Source organism: Coffea eugenioides, chromosome 8, assembly GCF_003713205.1.
Source record: "Coffea eugenioides isolate CCC68of chromosome 8, Ceug_1.0, whole genome shotgun sequence".
Lineage (NCBI taxonomy): Eukaryota > Viridiplantae > Streptophyta > Magnoliopsida > Gentianales > Rubiaceae > Coffea > Coffea eugenioides.
Window position 1 is genome coordinate 38,348,786 of NC_040042.1, and position 26,716 is coordinate 38,375,501.

Genomic DNA, 26,716 nt, shown 5'->3' on the forward strand with positions numbered 1-26,716 from the left:
GAATCTCTCCCGTCAAATTGTTTTTGGTGAAATATATTCCTTTAAGCTTCTTCAAATTGCTTAGCTGATCAATTGGAATCTTCCCTTCTAGCTTATTACTGCTTAGGTCAATAGCTATCATCTCTGCACAGTAGCTCAGATTTTCTGGGATTTTTCCACCGAGTGCATTACTTGACAAGTTCAAAACTCTTAGCCTGAGGAGGCGACTGAATTCTTGGGGAATCCCACCATGGAATTGATTCTCCCCAAGTTGGATGAACCTCATGAAGCTTAGATTTCCGACATGAGGAGATATGGTTCCAGACAACTGCTTATCCCTTAGAGTCAAGGCAATGACCCTTTGATGTCGGGTACTGCAGGTGACTCCTTCCCACTGACAATGGTGTTGTGAATGGTTCCAGGATTTCAGACTCCAAACGGGTCATCATATATCTGCTTCTTGAATTCAAGCAGAGCAAGGCGATCTGTTTCATTTTGGAAATGTTTTGCAGCTGAAAAGCTCATGGCAACTGAGAGTAGGAGAAAAATGCTCGCTAATGTTGATGAGCGAAATCCCCACATGGTATTTGGAATTTCGATGAGCTGTGAAGGCAAAGATGGATTAATTTGCAACAAATTGATGATTGAATGATAAAAGTTTCTGCGGAATGGGAAGAATGTTTTGAGCTGTTGCAGAATCTTGTATATAGCCCACACATTTGGAACTAATGGGATTTAATTTTCTTGGTGTATTCTTGGGGCTAAACCTCGTTGTCAGAACTTAATAGAGAAATGGTCAGTAAGCTTCCACCAACTTGCAATTTACGCACATCGACCATGACTAATACTTTTCAAAGCTGGGATTAATGTGATCATCTACCAGATCGAGATGATGATTAACAGGAAGCCTTCATTTATGTAGAGTACTTGATCTTCCCAATTAACACAAATCACAAGAATCTTGATGTTCTTAGGCGATGTTCCCAATTTTTCCCCTTTTTATGTTGTTTTAATGCCATTTTTTCAAAAAAATTTTAATTTTTTTTTAAAAAAGAAGGGTTTGTTTTTTTTTATGCTATAATTTTTTGTTTTTTGTTTTTTTATGTTGACTTAATGTCATATGTGCATATCAGGTGTCTGCTGGATTTAGAAAAAAAAAATTTCAAGTAATGTTCCAATGCTATCCCTAAAATCTATATCAGATTGTCATCCTGAAGCTAATTTGCTTCATTTTAGAATGTGTGATAGACAAGAAAAAGTTTTTTTAAAAAAAAAAAAGAAAAATGAGAGATGAAACAATTTGGTGGTCCCAAGATTTTTAATGAAACGGAAAATTACTTGGTGAAGACTATCATTTAAGGTCACACATGGTCCGCAGCTGCTGGGTCATCTTTCTTCCTCTTGCACAAATTCTTTCTCATTAAACAATTAGAAATTCATTGAGTACTGTTGATGAATCATTCTCAGGTACCGGAGATCCTTAGCCACGGGAACTTCTATTCGTTGTTAATGACAAAGTGATCATGAATTAAAAATTACGCAGCCGTTCAGATTAGATAAATTCATCGTTTTTCATGCATTCAGGTCGATATTTTTGTGGTTAACCATTTTGCGTCCATATAATTTCCTGAATCCGCTGATTGACTGACTACTTTTCGTACTTGAATCATAGAAAACCGTTCCTCATTTGATTGCTAGATGCCAGATCAGGACCATGGTTTTCAAGCAATATGGCCTGTTGGGGAAATGAGAGAAATATTTTTTGAATAATTATTCTTGACTAACATCCAAAATTGTCGATCATATAATAAAGGGTTAATCACAAAAGCTTCCCTCAAGGTTTAACCACTTTTGCACTTTACGCTCTAATGTTATCTGTTCCTCATTTTATCAGTAAATCGTTAGTCAACTCTAATATTGCGTATCGGAAATGTCAAAAAGATATTGATACCCTTAAGAGTTAATTGCAGTAAATCCCTTTCCAGTATACTTATTTTGAACTTCACCCTCTAATATCATCTTTCTCTTAATTTATCTACTTGTCCCTAAAATCATTAGTCAATTCTAATATTTTGTACCGCTCAAAAAAAAAAATTACTCAAAAAATAATCTCCACTTCACTCAAAAACTTGTTAGAAAGGATCAAATAGTTGCTTTTGACTTACTTTTTAAGTCTATAATTTTAAGCTTGTATTTTAGTACATTTGCATGTCTTTTCTGCAAGGATTAGAAGACTTGAGTCTGTTGGTGTAAATACCACGAAGATGAATGAAGTAAGAAAAGGTTTCAAGTAGAAACAAACTAATGGATAATCCACTCACCTTATTAATTTTAGAAATTTTCATATTTGTATTTGTCATTTAAAGAAGTAACTTTTTTGTAGATGGACTCTATTTCCACAAAGTTGATATTTTGATTATTTCATTTTACTTTATTTTGTTGTTCCTTGCGTGCCCTGAGCATTATTTCAACAAGGCACTGGATTTTGTTGAAAGCCTTGTTGAAATAAATTACACTCTAGCAAACACTTTGGGATGACATTAATGTCCATTTTGCTTTGTTTTGGTCTTTCGCCTCTCTTTCTACTACAGTTAAGAATCTCAATGTGTATGGGAGAAGTGACAAAGAAATTTCTGTATCGACGATTTTTGAGCATACAGAAAATATTCAATTAGAGTGACCATCTTAGACTTTTCTCAAAGTTTTTCTAACCCCTCATTTACTCCGTCAATATTAACCAATCTGAATGCTCTCACAATTTCTATATTCGTGGCACACAATTTATTCTTTCATGTCTATGACAGTGAGTCTGCTAAATGACTTGTCCACTTCCCTCAGCTACTTGTTAGGAAGGACCAAACAGTTGCTGTTGACTTCCTTTTTTAAGTCTATAATTTTAAGCTTGGATTTTAGTACACTGCATCTCTACTCTGCAAGGACCCGAAGACTTTAGTCTCTTGGTATAAACACTAGGGAGATGGACAAAGATAGAAAAGGTTTCAAATCATAATTTACAGTTCTCAAAAAAAAATCATAAATTGCAGTAACCACTTTTCTTTAGGCTATACTTGCTCACTATTAATATCTATTACAAAGGATAAATATCTTTCAGGATAAAACAAAGTTTGTTTGTCTATAATATACACTAATATAATAGATCGATTAGAACAATAGAGCGTAGTTTTAAACTATTCTAAAATGTGAAGAATGATTTTCTATAGTAAATCAATCCTTTACATGATCTTGCACAGCTACAATTGTTATGATTCAAGAATTGTATCTTATAGTCAATGATCAAATAAATTTTCAAAGTTTTGTTTCATGTGAATCGGTGTCTACATAAGAAGCGCAAGTGATCAGAAACATTTTGTCTAAAGTTGAGGCATCATTTGGTGGTAAAATTTTAATGAATTTTAACCGTTAACAAGGATCTGACCGTAAGTCCAAACTCTGAAGTCAGATCAAATCAAAAGAAACTTCTCAGTTCTCAAAAGTGAGTTCGGTCCTGGGATCTGGCTCGAAGCAAATCATATCCGGCGTCAAATTTAGTAAGGAAAAATTTCCTTACTTCTCAGAACAGGATCCGACCCCGAGATCTGATTTGAAGTAAATGCCAGATCTTTGAGTAGATCTAATTTTCTTGCTATCTCATTCACAGGCACCCGAATTGGGCTAAAAAGAGATGGTTTGCTGTGAGTTTACAGAGGAACTCTGTTTCTTTGTCTTCCATGGATAATCTATGGAGAGATTAACAGGTATTGATGCATACATACAGCTTCCGTAAACGTCTAGGTTTCCGTCCAAAAAGGACCGCCGGAGCGGAGTTGAGATCGGTTAATATATAGTTGAAGAAATATGAGAGGGAAAGTTGGATGCTGGGATTATTATACTAGCAAGATGAGTTGAGCTGGGGATGCAGGAAAGCAAGAACGAAGGGGAGCAAGAAGGGTTAATTTCATTTTGCACCCTTTAAACTTCAATTTTAGAAATGAAACACTCTACTCCCTAAATTATAACTTTCGTCCCACTTCAATGCAATTCTTAGACGGAACGTGAAAGAAACAAAATTTTTTGGGGACAAAATTGTAAATTCATGAGACCCAAAAAAACAAAAAAAAATCCTCTCAGTCCACTGAGATTCTTTTGGTGTACCTTCATCTACTGCTTCTTATTCATCTTAATTTAATGATCCCTTTTCCTTGTTCTACTCCTCACCAGCCCACCCAATAATCTAACTCTCTCACCTTTCCAACTCAATTTTTAATCTCCAAAAAATTGGCAAAAATTTCTAATTTGTTGAAATCCAAGGTGCAAGCGGTGTCTTGCCCGTCAATATAGGCCTAAACTCTAAGATAAGGCATTTTAAAATTTTAGCAGTGTTTAGAATAGTGATTTCTGGATGAGTTTCTTGACATCCAACTAGCAGAGATGAAAAGTTGCTGTCACTAAGGTTCAAGGGTACTGAGGATTTCAAATAACAACCACGAAACCAATCTAACGGTGCTAGAATTTTCAAACCTAGGTTATCCATGAAATTGGTTAAACCAAAAAAAATTAGTCTAGAAATTCTAAAAGTTAGATGCAGTTACGAAAAATTGATTTTTTTTTTTTTCATATCACACCCCATTGTCATCAATTTTTACATTGACCACAAATGTCTCTTGTTCTTCGGCATTGGTACCATCGTTGTTGTTTTGGTTGAGAACAATTCTTTTAGTTGGGAATTTTTTTTTTTTTTGGATATAGGGGTTTAAATATGGGGTGATTAAAAGATTGTCTGGTCTGACCATGGTTTTGTGGGGATTCCAGAATATTTGGACTTTCTGCTGTAAATTGAAAGTGGAAATTGGAAGCAGAGGTGCTGCTAGATTTGAAGGTAGGGTTGTATTAATTGTGGGTAATGTTGAGTGTGAGATCGAAGCATTTTGGGAGCATGTATATTGGGTTTCAATGATGGAGAGATATGCATATTATTGATTCTGGTGTTAGACTTGGCTAAACTATTGATTGTATGCTGCTGGCGATGGTGGTACCTTCTGTCTGGTAGTAGAAAAGGAAATAAGAAGAAATGCAAGAACAAAGGAAGAAAAAGAAAATAATGTTTGATTTTTAAGAGGTTTTAAGGGTTTCTGAATTGACATTTAGGTACCAATACATCTGGTTAATTTTAGTTAAAATGATAAGTTAACGGAATATGGGAATTATTCTGTTAATTTTGAGCATTTGGGGAAGAATTGTATTTAAGTTGGACAAAATTTATAGTTTAGAGAGCAAAGCGTAGTTTAAGGATGCAAATGATAGTTGGAGTAAAGAGTGCAAAGTGGAATTAACACAAGTAAGAGCTTAAATAGCAATGTCATTTCAAACAAACTGAAAATGGGATTGTTTAACGAACAGAAAACAAATCATTGTTAGTATATAGGTTAGAAGGTTTTAGATACTTGCAAAGTTTGATATTTTAATTCAAACTGACAAGTTAAAAATGGGATTGTTTAACGAACAAATCATTGTTGGTATATAGGCTAGCAGGTTTTAGATACTTGCCAAGTTTGATATTTAAATTCAAACTGAGATAAATGTAACATACATCTAAACTCGTAAATACATACATTAACAGTTAACAATGTAAAAAAGATTAATACTTAATGATATTATCAAAGCAACTAACAAGTTAAAAATGGGATTGTTTAACGAACAAATCATTGTTGGTATATAGGCTAGCAGGTTTTAGATACTTGCCAAGTTTGATATTTAAATTCAAACTAAGATAAATGTAACATACATCTAAACTCGTAAATACATACATTAACAGTTAACAATGTAAAAAAGATTAATATTTAATGATATTATCAAAGCAACAAAGTCCACCTTCATATAAGTTGGTATTTCACTTGAGTAGGAGTAGAGTTGACGATTGACAATATATATATATATATATATATATATATATATATATATAAGTTGGTATTTCACATTGCTTCATAAACTAATTTTGTCAAAACATTCCCTCGAAAAAAAAAGGAAAGTTTTGTCAAAATATTACACTTTGCCCCCTATACACTTTTTTGCTTTCCTTTTTCTCTGCTAATGGAGAGTCTGTTATTACTACGATGGTAGAATGTTCCCAATTGATACTTTACCCAATTTGTGCTTCTCACGAATTTTGACCCTAAGTTCGGTTGCCAGAGCCAGAGGACGCGACTTGCACATGGATAAATTGTTCACTCAAAAATCCTTTTCCCTTCTGATTTTTTTTTTTCTTGGCAGTTCCTCCAATTATTTAACATTTTATCTTTTCTTTTCATTTCTCCTTCCCCTTCACTTCCTTCTTTAACTTTTCTTTCAACCCGATATTGCCTAGATTACTTACTAGGCCCTACTAACATTTTACGTTCAAAATCATCAAGATATGGCATAAAAGTATGAGCCCCACCATGGCTAGATCCATAGCTTTAAGAGGCAAGGTGACTTAATTGAGCAATATATGGATATGCTAATAAGGGAACATATGAATTTATTGTACAATCGATCTTCACCATTTATCCCCTTATGCATTGTAAGTATAATGTATTGCATATTATTCAAGCACAAGATCCAAGCATAATATGGAAGCATTAAGATGTTCAAGCAGAATTGAACCAATTGACAGCCTCCCAGAACATCTAATTCTTATAAAGAAAGACTACAGGAATATGTTTGAAAGCCAAAGGTGTCTTCTTCATTAGCTCACCCCATTAACAGTGATGGAGCCAGGATTTTTTTTTTTGGGGGGCCAAAATTTTTTCCTAATAAAATTATCTTAATATATTATGTTCAAAATAATTTTCTTCTATTTAAATATATGACATCTAAAAATATCAAATATTAAATTTGATTATAAAGGTATGTCTATTCATAAATATGCGGTACAGTCATAACAAAAATTAACAAAAAAGATAACTTTTGATTAAATATCTTATAACATCACAAACCATCCAATTTGCACATTATGAGAAGATGCTCTCCAATATGTCACCTATGCAATATATATATATATATATATATATAACCATGTAATATAAATGTAACTATTTTCAATTGAAAAAAGATAAAAGTTATGTTAACATACTTTGAAATTTCAACATCTTTTCTTTGAAATAAATTGAGCTCTACGCTCTTTCATAGAACTAAATTCATCTATGATTGAATCACTGCTAAAATTTTCAGCAACTTCCTTTTCTATATACACAGTTAGACAAATCATTCAAGAAATTATCTTCCATCATGTTTTGGAGCTTTGTCTTGATTATTTTCATAATTGAAAATGCCCGCTCTGTAGTTGTAGTTGATACAGGAAGAGTAAGAACAAGTCTAATCAATCTATCAATAAGAGGATATATCACTGATTTTCTTGTCTTCACCAAGCCTTGACATAACTCATTAATACCAGATAATTCTTGCAATTCGGGATGATTTGGAATGTCGAGCTCAAAATGTTGAAGTTTTATTCTTAGACGTACTAGTTCTTGCTCCATAAAATCATTCTGATAGAACTTCTCTGCATACAAATATCATCAATCTTGCACAGCATGAATCCATTTCTAGGATCTAAAGTAGTGCTCAAAACAAGCAATTCCACGGTATGATCATTAAACCTGCTATGTAACTCTTGCAATTGATAATCAATTGTTGCAAGAAATATATCCACTCGATAATAATGCTCCACACAAATCTCATCATGATGATTTCGAGATCTACCACGTCTTGCAATATATTGAGCATTCATACATGGGATATCAATTGGATGTTGCTCACAAAATAATTCAACTTTCACCAAGAAATCATCCCATCCCGAATCTCGAAAATTCTTCAGTAGCTTTGTTGTGCTTGAGACAAGATGCATTGCATTCAAAATATCTTGAGATTTACGTTGCAATGCTATACAAAGAAGATGAGTAATTTCCATAATGTCTTTCATAAGATGCAAAGTGAAAACAAACTTAAAGGATAACAACTGATTCAAAGCAAAATTTGCATCTCCACATTGAGAGTATGAACCTCCATCTACTGCAATGTTACTTAAAATCACACAAGTAGCATTGAACATTTTCAGTAAACTAGAAATAGAATCCAAATGAGAACCCCAACGAGTATCTCCAGCTCGTTTTAAAGTGCCAATTTGATTAAGCCCCCTTTCAGTTTCAAGTTCACCATTAGCAATCTTAGTAGCAACTTCAATTGCTTGAGTCTCCTTTAATTCATCATTACGTTTGCTAGATGCAGTAACAATGTTGATAATGAAAATTAAATTGGAGAAGAATTGGTGAACAGAATCTACTTCTCTAGAAGCTGCAACATTAGCAAGTTGAAGCCTATGAGCCAAACAATGAATGTAATAGGCATATGGACATTCATGGCAAATTAAAGCTTGCAAGCCATTCCATTCAAAGATGACTAATTCATATATATATATATATATATATATATATATATCAACTCTCATAATATAAACTAAAATTGTAAAAATTTAGGGAGGGCCAATTTTATTTTACACACATATTTACATATTATGAATTAAAATTCTCAAAACTTAGGGGGGGCCATGGCCCCCCTCTGCCCCTCCTTGGCTCCATCATTGCCCATTAACAACTTCAGCTTGGAGATTCAGACCTGTAAGCAGCTGCAAATCAAGACATCTTTTTCCATGCTTGTAAGCACAACACATAGCTTTTGCCTTTCTTTTTTTTCCATAGCTTGCAAGCACAACAGATTTTGACCGGTAGAACGAGTTTAGCTTGCAAGCCTAGGTCAAGAATAAAATTCTTTACCTAATATAGAAAAAATGGACTTCAACTTGCGGGCTGTGTTAAATTCTTGTGTATACCTGTAGATATTAAGCTTCAAGATTTTCTTGATGCACCCTGACACCAAGGAAAACATCCTTAATGAGATGTAATTTTCTGACAACTTCATTCATATGCATCCTATCATTTGGTAATCTTGCAGAGCACTTGAGTCCAATTTTCAATAGGGAAATAATGCACTCCATCTCTCTTCCACCATTAATAGTTTCCCCTCCAGGAGTCATATTTCTGTTTTCATCTCCTTCAAGAAAAAGCAACGGGTCCACTATCTCAGAAACTCGTTCATGCAAAGCCCCATTAACATAGTTATGTAGATCAAGGTCACCCACGAATATATCATCTGTTGGCCTCCTTCCTGTAATCATCTCTAGCAAAAGAATACCGTAGCTGTAGACATCCCCTGAGTTGATGCCGCAAGACCCATTCCATACTTTGAGATTTTGTTTCTAGACATATTATTATTGGGTAGTAAAAGAAAAACTATAAAAAAAAAACTAAGTGATTAAAATTAATCAAATGTTAGATTGGGGCATAATGGACCTTCTTTTAGAACGAAATGACTTAATTAAAAGTAGCTACTATGCATCGGTGGTTAGAGATCTCATAGTAATTATAATAAAAAATTAAAAAGAATTAAATAACATCTTGACCATAAAAAGGTTGTAAATTATAATTACCTGGAGCTGCATAACCGATTGATCCTTTTATGGCAACGGTACTGCTGGTTCTTTGCTCGGAAGAAGTGTTGACGGGTTTTGGGAGAAGCCTTGCCAATCCAAAATCACCCACATGAGCAACAAGATCATTGTCAAGAAGAATATTACTTGGTTTTAGATCACAGTGAACAATCTCAGCTTCGCAGTGGTCGTGAAGATACTGCAATGCAGAAGCCACATCAATTGCAATATTTAGCTTCGGAGAAAGATTAAGACTTCTTAAGCTTGTTGCCTGATCAGTTGTCTCTGAAGGATGCAGCCACAGGTCCAGATTTCCATTTTCCATGAACTCATAGACTAGAGCTTTGAATTCATCACCCTTGGAATCAATACTGGAGCAATAACTCAGGATAGAAACGAGGTTTCTATGGCGAATATTTCTCAGTGCTTTGCACTCGGCCTTAAAACTTTTCTAAGCTCCGTTCTTTTGAAGATCAAGAACTTTAACTGCTACAAGCTTGTTGCCATGTTTTTCTAGCCTTCCTTTGTAGACAGCTCCAAAATTTCCTGAACCAATTAAGTTTTCTGGAGAAAATCCAGAAGTTGCACGAAGAAGTTCATGGTAAGAAAGCCGTAAGAGCTCATCGATTCTTGGGGGCATGCTAGAGAATCCTGCCACCATTCTTCTTTCTCCTCTATGATATACCAAGAAATATAACAACAATGCACCGAGAACCAGAAGCGTTGCTGGTAAAACAATGGACAGCAATATGACAACCTTCAGCTTTCCTCTGTTTTTCCCCTTAATCACTGGGCAAGGTGGGAACTCCAATTCTGGAATGCCTCCACAGAGTTTGTTGTTGCCGGTCAATGATATTTGACTTGCATTACTGAAAATTCCAGTGTTTGGTATCTCGCCCTCAATGTCGTTGTAGGAAAGGTTTAAGTACCTCAAATATTGAAGCTTCTCAAGTTCTCTGGGTATTGGACCAGTCAAGTTATTACTTGAAAGGTCTAATTGCTGGATGCTCTTCAAAGAAGCCAAATTTGGTGGAATTGTTCCTTGGAAAAAATTGGCATCCATATAAAGATTCTCCAAATCTGAACAGTCAGCAAGTGAGATGGGTATAGCTCCAGCAAGTTGGTTGTGGGAAACCGAGAAATTCACCAAATGTACAAGCTTTCCAACTTCAGGAGGCAGAGAACCAGTGAAAGAATTTTCACTTAATACCATTTCAATCAGTGATGAGTGTGTCTCCAGAAAATGTGGTGGTATAATTCCAGTGAAGTTGTTTTGAGATATATCCAGATATTGCAAATTTTGACAGTTTGTAAGAACATTGTCAAATATATTAGCCCTTTCAAATTGGTTGGTCGACAAATACAGCTCGGATAGACCGGTGGCGTTGCATAGAGTGGAGACTATCTGTCCTGACAACTCATTTTGGTATAGACTTAGAAATTGCAAATTTTGTAATTTGCCAAAATCTCTTGGAATGACCCCTGAAAGATAGTTTGATTCAAGGCCAAGTACATATAGATTGGCAATTTTTCCGAATCCTTCTGGAATGGTTCCTGACAGTTGATTTCCCCCAAGGAGTAGTGTTGTGAGTTGATTTGGAGATTGGCCATGACTCTAGGTATATTACCTCCAAATTTATTGTAACTCAAGGAAAGAATTCTGAGATCACTGCAGTTGGTCAACGATGCAATAAAATCTAAGTCTCCAGTTGAATTACCGCCGAAGAGGTTTTCTTCAAGATTTAAATATTGAAGATTTGTCAGATCTTCTAAATTAGCTGGAACTTGGCCTGCAAACTTATTGCGGTAAAGATCAAGTTTCTCAAGCCCAGAAGCATTGGTGATTGAAGTTGGCAAGCTTCCATAGAACTCGTTCATCCCAAGAAATAATACTCCCAGATTTGGTAGGTTGAGACCTATGTTGGTTGGGAGATTGCCATGAAAGGAATTGGCTGCCACTGAAATGACAGTAATGGCTGAACTATTAAAGATGGAGGCAGGGATTATACCAGATAGTTTATTTCCGGGAAGTCCTATATACTTCAACCTTTTGAAGAGCCCCATCTCCATGGGCAAATTTCCCTCCAGATTGTTGTACTCGAGACCAATTCTGATCAATGAAGATAGGTTCCCAATGGAAGAGGGAATCTCTCCTGTCAAATTGTTCTGGCCAAGATAAAAAATTTCAAGCTTCTTCAAATTGCTCAGCTGATCGATCGGGATTTTCCCTTCTAGATTGTTCCCCGTTAGGCTAATATTTATCATCTCTGCGCTGTAGCTCAAGTTTACTAGGATCTTTCCACTGATTGCGTTACGTGACAGGTTCAAGGCTCTTAGCCTGAAGAGGCGACAGAATTCTTGGGGAATCTCACCATGGAATTGATTCCCCGGAAGTTCCATGAACCTCATGAAGCTTAGATTTCCGACGTGAGGAGATATGGTTCCAGACAACTGCTTATGCCTCAGAATCAAGGCAATGACCCTTTGGTGTCGAGCACCACAAGTGACTCCTTCCCACCGGCAATGGTGCTGTGAGTGGTTCCAGGAATTCAGCGCTCCAAACGGGTCGTCATATATCTGATTCTTGAATTCAAGCAGAGCCAGACGATCGGTCTCATTTTGAAATTGTTTAGCAGCTGAAACATGGCTTCCTGAAAAGTTCATGGCAACTGAGAGTAGGAGAAAAATGTTTGCTAATGTCGATGAGCGAAGTCCCCACATGGCCTTTGTTGGGATGGGCTACAAACTGATGATTGAATGATAAAAGTTTCTGTGGATTGGGAACACGTTTGAGCCGTTAAAGATTCTCGTTGTTCTGCTTTATGGTTGCCCAAACAACCATAAACTTCGTTGTCAAAGCTTAAACAAAGATATGGTCGGTGAGCTTCCGCCAGACTCAGATTTTCAGCATATCGACCATGACCCAATTCCTGGTACTTTTCAAACCCCCAAAATTACTTGTAAAGGAGATCAGAAACAATTAGATGTTGAATTCCTAATGTTTTGCATTATGGATCATTCATTTGACTAATTAATTTTCACCTCAGCTTTGTTAGCCGAGAAGGTCTTATCAAAGCAAGAGTTATCTCCAGCCAATTTTTCATTGATATATATTATTGAGCCAAAGTAAGTGTACCTCTCTAAAATGTCATCCAAGTGGATTCTTGTGATTTAAACAAAGGAAAAATCGATCAAAACGTCTCTCGTACTTTGTTCATAAAATTGAACTTGTTTATCTCTTAAAAAAAAAAAGGATTACGTGTGAGTCACGTGGTATATTTAGATTAAAAAGTGATCAGAAATTTAGGTTGGAACCAAATCTGACCTACTTAATTTTGTAAGGGACGTAAAATCAATATTTTAAAAGTGCATTGAGCCAAGAAATATTGGTGATCGAAACTGGAATGTTCATGGCAACTAAGAGTAGGAGAAAAATGTTTGCTAATGTTGATGTCCAGATTCTAGCCTTAATTGGAACTAATGTTGATGTCCACACAATTGGAACTAATGGGACTTAATTTTCTTGGTATATTCTTGGAGCTAAACGTCGTTGTCAGAACTTAATACAGAAAGGGCCAGTAAGCTTCCACCGACTTGCAATTTTCGCGTATCGACCATGACTAATACTTTTCAAAGCTGGGATTAATGTGATCATCTACCAGAGATGATGATTAACAGGAAGCCTTCATTTGTGTGGAGTACTTGATGTTATAATTTTTAGTTTTTTCTTTTTTTATGTTGACTTAATGTCATATGTGCATATCAGGTGTATGCTAGATTTAGAAAAAAAAAAAAAAATTTTTAAGTAATGTTCCAATGCTATCCCTAAAATCTATATCAGATTGTCATCCTGAAGCTAATTTGCTTCATTTTAGAATGTGTGATAGACAAGAAAAAGTTTTTTTTTTTTTAAAAAAGAAACATGAGAGATGAAACAATTTGGTGGTCCCAAGATTTTTAATGAAACGGAAAATTACTTGGTGAAGACTATCATTTAAGGTCACACATGGTCCGCAGCTGCTGGGTCATCTTTCTTCCTCGTGCACAAATTCTTTCTCATTAAACACTTAGAAATTGATTGAATATTCATTATGATCGTGATTAGTGCAAATATTCATTGTGTACTGTTGATGAATCATTCTCAGGTACCGGAGATCCTTAGCCGCGGGAACTTCTATTCGTTGTTAATGACAAAGTGATCATGAGTTAAAAGTTACTCAGCCGTTCGGATTAGATAAATTCATCGTATTTCATGCACTCAGGTCGATATTTTTGTGGTTAACCATTTTGCGTCCATATAATTTCCAGAATCCGTTAACTGACTACTTTTCGACTAGAATCATAGAAAAACGTGATTAATTAAGGATTCCTTCGAGACCACACTTTGTACTTGCACTTGGTGTGCAACTTGATTTCTGGTTGACGTTCCTCAATTGATTGCTAGATGCTAATATGGTCTGTTGGCAAAATGAGAGAAATATTGTTTCTTTTTTTTTTTTGAATAATTATTCTTGACTAACATCTGAAATTGTCGATCATATAATAAAGGGTTAATCACAAAAACTCCCGTTAAGGTTTAACCAATTTTGCATTTTACCCTCTAACATTATTTTTTTTCTCATTTTACCCCCTAAACCGTTAGTCAACTCTAATATTGCGCAGATGTCAAAAAGATATTGATACCCTTAAGAGTTAATCATAGTAAATCCCCTTAACGTTTAGTCATTTTGCCCTTCACCCTCTAATATCATCTTTCTCTTAATTTGTCTACGTATCCCTAAAATCATTAGTCAATTCCAATATTTTGTATCACTCAAAACAAATAATGCCTAAAAAAAATTAATATCCCTAATATAATAATAAAAATTATTATATATTTATGGATATAGATCTTGTTAAATTTTATCCCCGTAATTACATATATTTTAGAAAAAGAAAAATATCTTGCTCATCTCACATGATAAGGAAAAAACATATTAGTACAAAACTAAATTATAAAAACATTATTAAAGATCTATAGATGGGTTTGCTTGGATTGGAGATTATTTGGAAAACTTTTTAGAATCAAAGCATTTTTGCAATTTGACATTTGTTAGATAAAAAGGTGGTTAAAAATAAAAGTGATTGAAAAAAGGTGTTCAAATGCAAAAAAAAAAAAAAAAAAAAAAAAAAACTTTTAGAAAAATTTAGCAATCCAAATAAATTTTAGGGTAAATTACTTGTAACTCTCTTGTAATTTTACACAATGCCAGGTGACCCCCCTAAGGTTTCAAAATAGCCACATAACTTCCCCATGATTTTATATAAATTGAAAAATGGATAGAATATACAATCAGTTACGGCATTTATCCCAAACGTGCTCTAAAAGTGCGTGTGATAAAATCTAGAAGTACCCATCACAATGATCTTAATGTGGTAATGTGCCTAGGGCGTACTCCAGGGTTTAGCGGACCACCTGTCCAATTCTCACTAGGATTCACTCATTATTTTGGATAATATAATTCACAACTTCGAACGTAAAGAAAACAATAGGTTTCAAGTGGGAAACGTACAAATACATTCAATCCTAATCGAACGACTAGTGTGAGTAGAATTACAAAATTTCCAAAAACTAGACTACGCTAGCCTGTACAAGTCTCACGCCTCGCTCGTACCCCTTGTAAGGAAAACAAAACTAATAGAGTGAGCTAAAAGCCCAGTGAGGTTCCAAATAGCAAATTGACCATTAATTAAAAGTGAAAGTATCACAATAGTGAAATAGCGAGTATAACAAATCAAAAAAATGAGCAATAACACTTCGTATGGCCAAACATTAACTATTCAGCATTTCACGTAAAAGGATACAGTTGCTCTAGTAAACTAGCCCCACCATAGCTTGATCGAGTAGTAGTTGACACTCCATCAACTTTCAAGTAAGGTAACCAATCCAGTAGTACATCACTTAACTCCAATCCCCGTCCACCGACCAAACCCCTTACAGGACCCGAACTATAAGATAAATACTGGTGGTAATACTCGAGTACCGATTAGTCGAGAAGATAATACTCCACTCGACAAACTAGAGACCTAGGGTTCGTTATCTAATCGATCAAACCCTTGCCGGTTCGACTGGATTAACTAGCCACAGTTTTGGAATTCCAAAGAGTGTGCACATCATACACAAGTATATCAAGTCAATTGCAACAATAAACAAGTATATATATCACATTAGGGCAAGTGCGATAAAGTACACCCTTGCCCGACCAAACCAATCAAATATCAAGTATTTAAATCAAGTATTATGTTCAATCATGTACTTGGAAGCACTCACCAAAGATTTAGTGCTTGTCAAAAATCACGTTCAGGTGTAACTCCTTGGTTGGAGTCCAAATCTGAGATGCAATATCATTTAAGAGCTTGAAATCAACTAGGGTTCGAAACATAGGAGTTTCGCTTCAAGAAGATCAAGTAAATGAAACTCATTTAGATAGTATTCATGTTACTTATCAAACTCTAGAAAATTCATGCTCGCTCTTTTGGTGTCGCTAAAGAAACGATTAAAACTTTGGAATTCACATTTGAGTCTAAAAGATGAGAAAAACATATTTCGAGTGATCACTACTTTCATTTTTCCAAGGGTACCAGTTTCGACCAAATTTCAGCTTATATACCTCTATGAAAGAAGACTCGAATACCATAGACAATCCAAGTTCAATTTGACCTCAAATCTTCGCTCAAGTCGCGAGTACGCATGTCTAACCCTCGAATGAAAATTTGGACAGCATGCCCTTTGTATTTCGCTATTTTTCAGCCATTTATGGTTTCATTATTTTCCTCAATTCAGCCTCAAAGTCACACATACGCAATGTTAACACAATAACCCTTCAACTAGGCTCTATGTCATTCAATTACAAGACAAGTCTAACAATGCGATTGGAAACAAGTTTTAAAGACAAATGACTAAACAGCAGGTTTGACGTCTCTTGGCGTTTCAGTCACAATTGAAACTACACTTATCGGATTGGGGTACACTTTATGCCATTTCGAAGCTAAGACAGAGAACTACATTTCCTATAAGACATCAGCACCCAATTCGTGCATTTTCAGGGTCAAAATGTGCAATCTCAGAGGAAACAGAAAACTGCCCGCGAAATAGGACATTTGACAGTCAGGAGTATTTTAGTCATTTCACATGCTACGGTGCTCGGATTGAACTGAAATTATGCAGACAGCTAATTAACTCCATTCCCTACAACTTTCATGTTTTGACCTAGGCTTGATTTGGCCTCTAACATGGATGAATATACAGGTCAGAAACAGGGAAGATTCTACTATAATTTCTGGAGTTTGATGATTCAATGCTTAAAAATCACATTCATGTCTTGAATCACTGCCCCAAGTCCCTATCCAAACTCATCCACATCATATAATATATAAACAACAATAATCACAACTGAAAATTTCAAACCCTACCTAACCATTTCACTTTATCATCCAAAACTAGGAATTTAACCATCAAAATCCAAGATTAAGGACTTCTATCCAAACTTTAGCAAATTTAACAAGAGAAAAGCAAGTTCAAGCATGATACCTTCCCAAAACTCCTTGTAGGTGTGAAACAAACCACTTTCTTCCCAAACATTCAGCACCCCAAGTCTTCCAAGCACTAAAAGGAAAGGTTAATCGGTTTGGATTGGCTGCTTTCTTTCAAACCAAGAAGGATTCAAGGTTGGAGTTGGAGTTTACTCTCTTGTTTTTTCCTCTCCTCAAGCTCGGCCAGAAAATACAGAAATGAAGAAGAAATGAAGTTAATTTGGTGATAAGAGGATAGGAAATTAGTTGGTCAAACAATCCATTGGATGGTTGCCAAGTGTCGCCTCAAGGTTCAATCTCAAAATTTTCTTTTCCTCTCTTTTATTTAGTCAATAATTTCGGCTGTTTGGAGGAGATATTTAGGGCTGATTAACTCAATGAAAAACAAGGAGATTAAGGTAATAAGATAGTGTTCACGTGGTGTATTCAATCGGTAACAACTGGTGTACGTCGGTTCCAACCGTTTTTTCCTAACTCGCGCGTACGAGTATTTTAACTTATGATTCACTAACTTATTATTATCACTTCTAATCATACACTTTCTCTTATCTACAACTCACTCTTAATCACCAAATTTGGTACACACACCTCACCAATTAATCACACTACCGAAATATACAAAAACTCTAATTTACGCTAACAAGAAAACTAAAGGAAAAGCCCTTGATTCCATGATTGATTGCAAGTATTGAGGGAGTAAATAAGTAGTAAAGATATTATAAAGAAATTTAATCTAAATAAGAGGAAATTTTAAGAAAATATGAGCGAATTTTCCAGTCGTCACAGGTAATCCTCGCTAGTATGATCCTAGAATATTCATTAAAGTTCCTGAGATACTGAATATTTTCTGGGCACTTTGTGTCTTGTATTATTTAATAAGTAATAGTTATCAGTGGATGTTTATAAAGCTTTTGGGATAAAACTTTGCCAGAACTTTCATATTAATCTATCATTCCAATTTTGTTCGTAGCATGAGTGGTGAGATTTTGATTCTTCTAGTTAGTTTTCTTGGATTGTTTTCACGCATGATTTTCAATAATTTGCAGAAATTCTACAGCTGCACATCAATTCCTTTACAGGCTCTCCCCTTGCATCAGTGGCTAATGCGTTTAACCATATCATTAACCAACTTTCCACCAATCCTTGTACATTTCACGAATCACGACTTAAACAACCTGGGCAGCATCACGCCTTGTGTGAGACCCACCCACCCGTAGTTGTTATTCTTATGCCGGAGATTGTTATCTTGGTTTATCTGTCACCGTAACTCAAACGATGTTTTATTTTTGTAGCCTTTAGAATTATTGAAATTAACTTCTATATCTTATTATTTGAAATGCAATAAAATGGATTGACTTAACACTTTAAATTATCCAAGACTCATGATATGGCGAGGAGTATAAATTTTTTCATATATTCTATTTTATTATTTTGTTTCTTCCATACCCAAGGCGCTGGATTTTGTTGAAATAAAGTACACTCTAACAAATACTTTGGGATGACATTGTCCGTTTTGCTTTGTTTTGGTCTTTCGCCTTTCTTTCTACTTCAGTTAAGAATCTCAATGTGTATGTATGGGAGAAGTGAGAAAGAAATTTCTCTATCGACAATTTTTGAACATACAGAAAATATTCAATTAGAGTCACCCTCCTAAACTTTTCTCAAAGTTTTTCTAACCCCTCATTTACTTCGTCAATATTAACCAATCCGAATACTCTCACAATTTCTATATTCGTGGCCCACAATTTGTTATTCTTTCATGTCTATGACAGTGAGTCTGCTAAATGACTTGTCCACTTCACTCAACGACTTGTTAGGAAGGACCAAACAATTCCTATTGACCTGAAAAGTAACTAGGCAAGCTAATGAACAAATTTTCGCAAGTTTCTTACACGAGAAGTGATAATCACCTGTTATCGTATCATTGGTCTTTCGCCTCGCCCCTGTAGTATAAGAAATTGTTTTCTATATAAAAGATATGTTAAAAAAATAGGAATTTCTATATAAAAGTCACAATAAAGATTAGGGTGTGAATATTTTTCTTTAGGAAAGATATTACTATCAAAAGTTTTAATTTGATGTTTAAAAGCTAAGGACATGAGTGTCTAACACATGTATAAAGTGTGAATTTAGCATGAAAGGGCTGTGAATTTAAGTTCTTCCTAAAATGAATTGAGTTAATTGAGAGGATAATAGTTTAGACTTGTTAACACTCTACATTATCTAACACTCATGATATATTTAGAGGAAAAATCCAATCCTAAATGACAACGATTTAATCAACAGAAACAAATTAATAGATAACTCATCTCTTTAATTTTAGAAATTTCTGTGTTTGCATCTATTATTTAAAAATGTCATAATTTAGAATCGATTTTTGTAGGTGGACTCTAAAAAATGCAAGAGTTGGTACTTTTGTTATTTCATTTTATATAATTTTGTTGTTCCTTGCATGCCATGAGCATGACTTGAACAAGGCATTGGATTTCGGAGTAAATTCTTAAATTATGATGAAAAAAAAAGTTTTTCTACAAGGAGGGTAATTTTTGAAGTTAGTTCCAGGATTATGATCTTCGCATTTGTGAAATGCGAGCAAATGCAAAGGTCAGTCTCTCAGGAAAAAAGGAAAAATAGCTCGCATTTGGCAAATGCGAGCTGAGTTACCTTGCATTTGTCGAATGCGAGGTACGCAATCTGAACAAAAACCCTCCCAATTACGGCATTCTGTCTCACTCTCTCCATCCAGCTCACTCCTCACTCTCTCTTCTCTTTTGTTGAGCTTCCACCTTTGCCGACAGGCGAAATCCTGGTCACAGCTTTCTCGTCGGAATCTCTCGGCCATTTTCTCGTCGGACCCCTGTTCGAAACCCATCTCTGCTAGCCAGCTGCGCCTCTCTCCCCCCCTCCCAATTTGCCACTTTTAGAACCTCAACAGGACTCCCCAACCAATTTTGTGTCCCATTTACAACCTCGATTTGTGTTAAAGGTGTTTTTGATCCGTCGCAAAGGGGTAGAATGCATGTATTTATCATTTTGCATGTGCGTGTAAGATACAAATTAGTAAATAAATGATTTAAAATGCATTGTGAGTTTTTGGGGTTAATAGTAAAAAAATTGGTTCTGCATGAATTTCTGCAGAAAACTGAAAAACGCGACCACAATATACGACCACAAGGTCGCGTATTGGTGGCCGCATATTACAATCCGCGGCCAACAAGAAGAAAACGCGACACACAATACGCAATCACTAGGTCACGTATTACGAGGTCGCGTATTACAATCCGCAACCCAAGTGAAGAAAGCACGACCCACAATACGCGACCATGAGTTCGCGTATTGTGTGGTCGCGTATTACAACCTGCTGCCGCAAAGAAGAAAACGCGACCAGAAATATGCGACCATGAGGTCGCGTATTGATCCTTGGGCCATAAAAAAACGAATACACGGCCAGTGTCTTCATTCTTCTTCTTCTTCTTCTTCCTCGCGTTTTCTCTCTTCCAAACTCACCCAATTCACAAATCTTCATTTTTGCTCCATAATCTTATTGAAAAACATCAACCCAACACCTTTTGAGCATCATACAGCCTTTCTAACCGATTAAAATCCAGCACAAACACCTAAAAATTCAATTTCAAAGGGATTGAAGGCTAGGGTTTTTAGTTTCTTATTTCTTCAATTGGAGGTCAATTGGAGGATGTTTCATAGGGCTTTTTACATAGCAATATTTCTGATTTTTCTGCTCAAATTCATTGTAAGTCTAAATAATAGAGTAAATAAGGATCTAATACTTGTTTAAATTGCTCCTCGTGGGATCGACTTGATACATATCCAAAGCTACTAATTTGGCTTGTATATTTGCAGTAAAACAGGTATAAATCGGATTTAACTTGCACTTATATCAAAATTCCGTCAGTGGACGTTCTCTAAAGGAACTAATAATGCAAGTAACTTTGAAACAAACTAAGCTATTGCAGAGCTCGTTTGATCGTTCCTCCAAAGAGTGAAATGCGAGCATTTGTTAAGTGTCAAAATATCAATGACCTTGCATTTATCAAATGCGAGGTAACTTGGCATTGTTATTGACCTCGCATTTACCAAATGCGAGGTCTAGATTTCTTTTCTTTTTTTTTTTGGATTTTGTTGGTCACAAAATTCAAGAGACTTCGCATTCAGCAAATGCGAGCTCTGGAAGCTCGTATTTCCTGAATGCGAAGACCCCTTGGACGGAATCTCACACTCAAAATGGCCCCTTTGTAGAATTTTTTTAAAATTCATCATAATTTTAGAAATTTCTCTGGATTTCATTGAAATAAATTACACTCTGACAAATACTTTGAGATGACCTTGTCCGTTTTGCTTTGTTTGGTCTTTCGTCTCCCTTTCTACTTCAGTTAAGAATCTCAATGTGTTTGAGAGAAGCAGCAAAGAAATTTCTCTACCAACAATTTTTGAGCATATCGGGATTATTCAATTTTCAGACCCTCAACGCCTAAAAGATGTTAAAACTCTCGAAACTAGAGACACTGTCTTAGACTTTTCTCAAAGTTTTTCTAACCGCTCATTTATGTCGTCAATATTAACCAATCTGAATGCTCTCACAATTTCTATATTCGTGGCCCACAATATATTATTCTTTCATGTCTATGACAGTAAGTCTACTAAGTGACTTGTCCACTTCACTCAACTACTTTTTAGGAAGGACCAAACAATTCCTATTGACTTACTTTTTAAGTCTATAATTTTAAGCTTGCATTTTAGTACACTACACATGTACTCTGCAAGTACCAGAAGTAGGGATGGCAATTAGGATGGGTGCCCGCGCCCATTGCCATTGGGGCAGGGGCGGGGGCAGGGGGGGAATTTTTTCCCCCCGTTTAGAAACGGGGCGAGGGGCGGGGGAGTAGTTTGAAAAAAAAAGATATATATATGTGTGTACATAATTATATATATAATGATATTATCAATTATGCTACTAATTATACATGTCTATTAATAAAAGTTATTAATTATTTATACTAAATTTATTAATACATTTATATTAAATTCCTAACTACACTTAATACAATAACACTTTTTTCTAAAAAAAACACAATAATAATTTAGTGATTGTATTTGTATCAAAATTCAAAGTGAAAACTTGATTATTTTAATTATATTTGTTTTATCATATTAGATTGTATTCAAATAACTTTTGTTTAATTATTTTTATGAGTTTCAATTGTGAAATTACAATGAATAATAATTTGGTGATGTGTTGATATTTTAGTACTTGATTATTTGCTCAAATTTAATTATAATGAAATTATATAATAAAATTTTTTTTAACCCTGCGGGGGAAGCGGGGCGGGGCGGGGGGTGGGGGAGGGGTCCCCCGCTGCATTGCCACCCCTAACCAAAAGACTTTTGTCTCTTGGTATAAATACTAGGGAGATGGACAAAGATAGAAAAGGTTTCAAACCATAAATTACAGTTCTCGAAGAAAAAAATCATAAATTACGGTAACAACTTTTTTTTAGGCTATATTTGTTCACTATTAATATCTATTACAAAAAATAAATATCTCTCAGAATAAGATAAAGTTTGTTTGTCTATAATATATGCTAATATAATAGATCGATTAGAACAATAGAGCGTAATTTTAAAATATTCTAAAATGTGAAGAGTGATTTTCTGTAGTAAATCAATCCTCTACGTGATCTTGCACAGTTAGAATTATTACGATTCAAGAATTGTATCTTGTAGTCAATGATCAAAAAAATTTTCAAAGTTTTGTTTCATGTGAATAGGTATTTACATAGGAAGCGTAAGTGAACAAAAATATTGTCTAAAGTTGAGGCATCATTTGGTAGTAAAATTTTAAAGAATTTTAACCGTTAACAAGGATCCGACCGTGGATCCAAAGTCAGATCAAATCAAAAGAAACTTCTCAATTCTAGAAAGTGAGCCTAATGTTTCGAAGCAAATCATATCCGGTGTCAAATTTAGCAAGGAAAATTTTCCTTACTTCTCAAAATGGGATCCGACCCCGAGATCTGATTTGAAGCAAATGCCAGATCTTTGAGTAGATCTAATTTTCTTGCTATCTCATTCATAGGCATCCGATCATCTCCTAATGTTTCAGGGTAATTTTCGTACAATTGATTCCCATCTTCTATCCCTTGGTCTCGTTCTCATCATAAGTAAGATTTCATATGGTAGCAAAATCAACATTCAGAGGGATGCAAGAGTAATACGAAACCATAATGTTGTTCAAACAGAAGTGAGCGAAATGGCTGCTTTTGAAAACATCCAATTCCTATATATATGAAAAAAAAAGAGGAGGAGGACAATAGATATATGTTCCTGCCATCCATTTATTTTTCCAAATAAAAAGCCAGAGGTGTCTTCGTTATCAATCCATCAAACTAGCTGCAAATCAAGATTTTATGCATTAGTACCTGCAAGAAGACATCCTTTTCCATGCAACTGAGCACAACACAACTTTTGTTTTGTTTTCCTTTTTTTTTTCTTTTGGCTAAACTTGATGCTGAATAATAGAACGAGTTAGCTTACAAGACTATATCAAGAATAAATTACTTATCTAAAATAGAAGAAACGAACCTCAACTTGTGAACCGTGTTAAATTCTTGTATGTACCTGTGACTATTAAGCTTCAAATTTTTTGGATATAGCCCGACACCAAGAAAAGCATCCTTAATGACATGTAATTTTCCGACAACTTCATTCATGTGCATCCGATCATTTGGCAATTCATGTAATAGTTATTAGTGGATGTTTATAAACCTTTCGGGATAAAACTTTGTTGGAAGTTTCGTGTTAAACTAGAACAAGGAAGTAAATTACACTGGAAAAACTTTGGGATGACTGTAGACAAAGAAAATTTATTTAATTTATTTAGTCAAGATTTATTTAAATTTAATTGATCTTGATTAAATTAAGTTAAATTGTAGAAGTTCGTTATGTTTTCAACTTGCAAATTGGGCCAATATTATATGGACTATTAAATCAAATTAAATTTGTAATGCCCCTTTAAGTGGAAGTGAATTAATTGATTTATTAATTCATAATGGACTATTTGGGTTGACCCATTATTTAAGCCCAAGTTAAATGGATTTCTTGAGTAACAAGTGATCCAAAATGCAGGAAGATTCTGAGGGTTTTCTTGAAAACTTAGCCTACATATTTTTGCTATAAATAAAGGTCTTCCTTCAAGACAAATACACGAGAAAAATGACAGGTTGTCGATGCCTGTGCAATAATAAAAACCTGCTCAAACTAAAAGTTAATTTTTGTAAATAGTGGTAAGCAGGGTCGAATCCACAGGGATTGGGTATAACTGTTTCTTTTCAAATTCACAGTAACAAAGGGGGTGTTTTTGTGCAAAATGTGACAATCAAAGGAATTCAACTAAAATCTAAGAAGCTACTAAAAATTAAATAACAAATTACTAAAATCAAATGAGTGATAATTAAGGATCTAGCCAAGGAATAACTTCAACAATGGTTCACCTAATTGATCATCGATGCACATGCAATTTCAATTATTTATTAATAAATACGTTATAACTGCCAAACAAGTGATGACAGTCAACCCCTCCTTACTGTGTCGGTGATCAAGGTACACCCGTTAATCACTGCTCTAATTGAGAAATAATCCTAGATACGCCCATAAGATTTAATCTCTCAATTGCCTTACGTATTAGAGGGGTTCTATTCTAACCAAATAACACACTACCAGGGTTATTTCAGATTAGCCCGCGTATCCCCCTGACACGAATCTAATCGTACCAGTTGTCACTATTTCAGGACAATTAAACAATTACGGATTTAATGCCTTAATTGACAATAGGTTACCAAATCAATTAATTATCCGGATCCAAGACAATTAATTAATTAATTAACCATAAGCATAGCAATCCAGGAATATGCGAATACCAATAAATAAAAGGAAAAGATTAAATTAAATCGATCTCACAATTTTTAAGTGATCCAAAGCCTCCGTCGTTTCTTGACTAGAAAAGGGGATTTAGTTCATTCCGGATTCGAAAAAATCATACAGATTTGCAGAGAAAGCAACGGCCATCAATTGGGTAAATTCACGTCGTTGCAATACTGTCGAAAAAGTAAAGCTAGAGGAAGTAGTTCATTGCTTTGTTTGGTCTTGACGTCCGAGAGAAGGAAAGCCAATACGAATCCAAAAACAAAGTCAAAGTAAAGCTAACAACTACTAAGTATTGTCTGACATGCGTAAGAATCAAAAGCAAAGGAAAAATCCTAAGGAAAAGTCAAAGGAAAAACTAAACTAAAGGAGACAGAAAAATCCTCTACTCCTAATTCTTCTTTCTATCTAGTAGTCTCCTGTGCGGCGGCTCTCCTTCCGGAGAGAAAGAAGAAGTAGAAGCCCCGTGCGGCGCTCCAGCCCCCCAGTAAAATAGAGGCCTCTGCCCTGCTCTCTTCTTTTGAAATTACCAAAATGGGCAAAAGTCTTCCTTTGCCAATAATGCCCCTGGGATAAGCTCTGTTATTCGGGCTCTTTTCTTGTTAAATTGGCATTTGTTATCATATTTTCATTCTACTCCCTGAAATAAATGCAAAATATCAAAAGTGAGTAGAATCTAGCAATTAATCCACATTAGGTTAGGTAATAGAGGAAATTAATAATAAAATAAATGATAAAATTGCAACCTATCAAAAAATTCCTAACTTTCGGAGAAACTTTGTCAAATTTTCTCAAGAGCTTTCTTCCTCAAATCCAAGTCCAAATCAAGTCAAACAAATCCTCCTGCTATCGGTGTTGAAGACTTGAAGTTCCAAGTGTTTGACACCATCATCAAATCAATCGTTTTCTACGCCGAAATTGTAGGAAACACCCTTTCGATTGGAGAACAAGTCTTTTCGGCCCTTCAATTGAAGCTATTCGAAGAAAAGAATCAGAGGATTAATTTCTTTGATTCAAGAACCTTCAGAGATTGTAACCCGCTTATTATTTGATTTAATCAATTTGATATTTGTGCGAATTTTCTTGTCTTTTATTTTAGGTAATAAAATTTGTGCTTACAAATTTCTGGCACGCCCAGTGGGACAATCTCTGCCTCTCATCTCTTTTCTTCCAACAACTTACCAGTTTCAAAATTCAATGGAGTTCAAGAAGGTGAACTTTTCTCTTGAAGGCTTAGTTGCTGATGTCTCAACCACTAAAGGGACGCAGTATATTGCACCTCTGACAAGGAGTAAGGCCAAGAAGTTAGCAGAGAAGGTTAAGGCGAACGTTGTGACTGAAGAAGCAAATCTCGAGATGCTTACTAACAAGAAAGGAACCCATGATGAATCCATTAATAGTCCAAGTGATTCGGCTGCCTTTGTGGTGATGCCCGTCATGATGACCAATACCACAACTGTGAAAGACCAGATTTCGAATCTAGCCAAAATTATCGAAGGGCTAGTAGTGCATGCGCAAAGTCAAGATGCCAAGATAGTCAAATTAATGGCTATGGTGGAAAATATAGGCAAAAATAACCTTAGTACGTCCAAACAGAAATCCAAAGTACAAGATGAAGGTGACTCATCATCAAGGAAGAAGGAGAAAGAGGATGCGAAGTCACAAGCCACGAAGGAATTTTCAATCTTCCCTGATGGCACTATTCAT

The 26,716-nt window shown here is 35.2% G+C and overlaps 1 pseudogene; it reads right to left on the reverse strand.

The window, feature by feature from the left end:
- Positions 1-9,455: 9,455 nt before the first annotated feature.
- Positions 9,456-12,220, reverse strand: LOC113780712 (annotated as a pseudogene).
- Between the last annotated feature and the right edge of the window lie 14,496 nt (positions 12,221-26,716).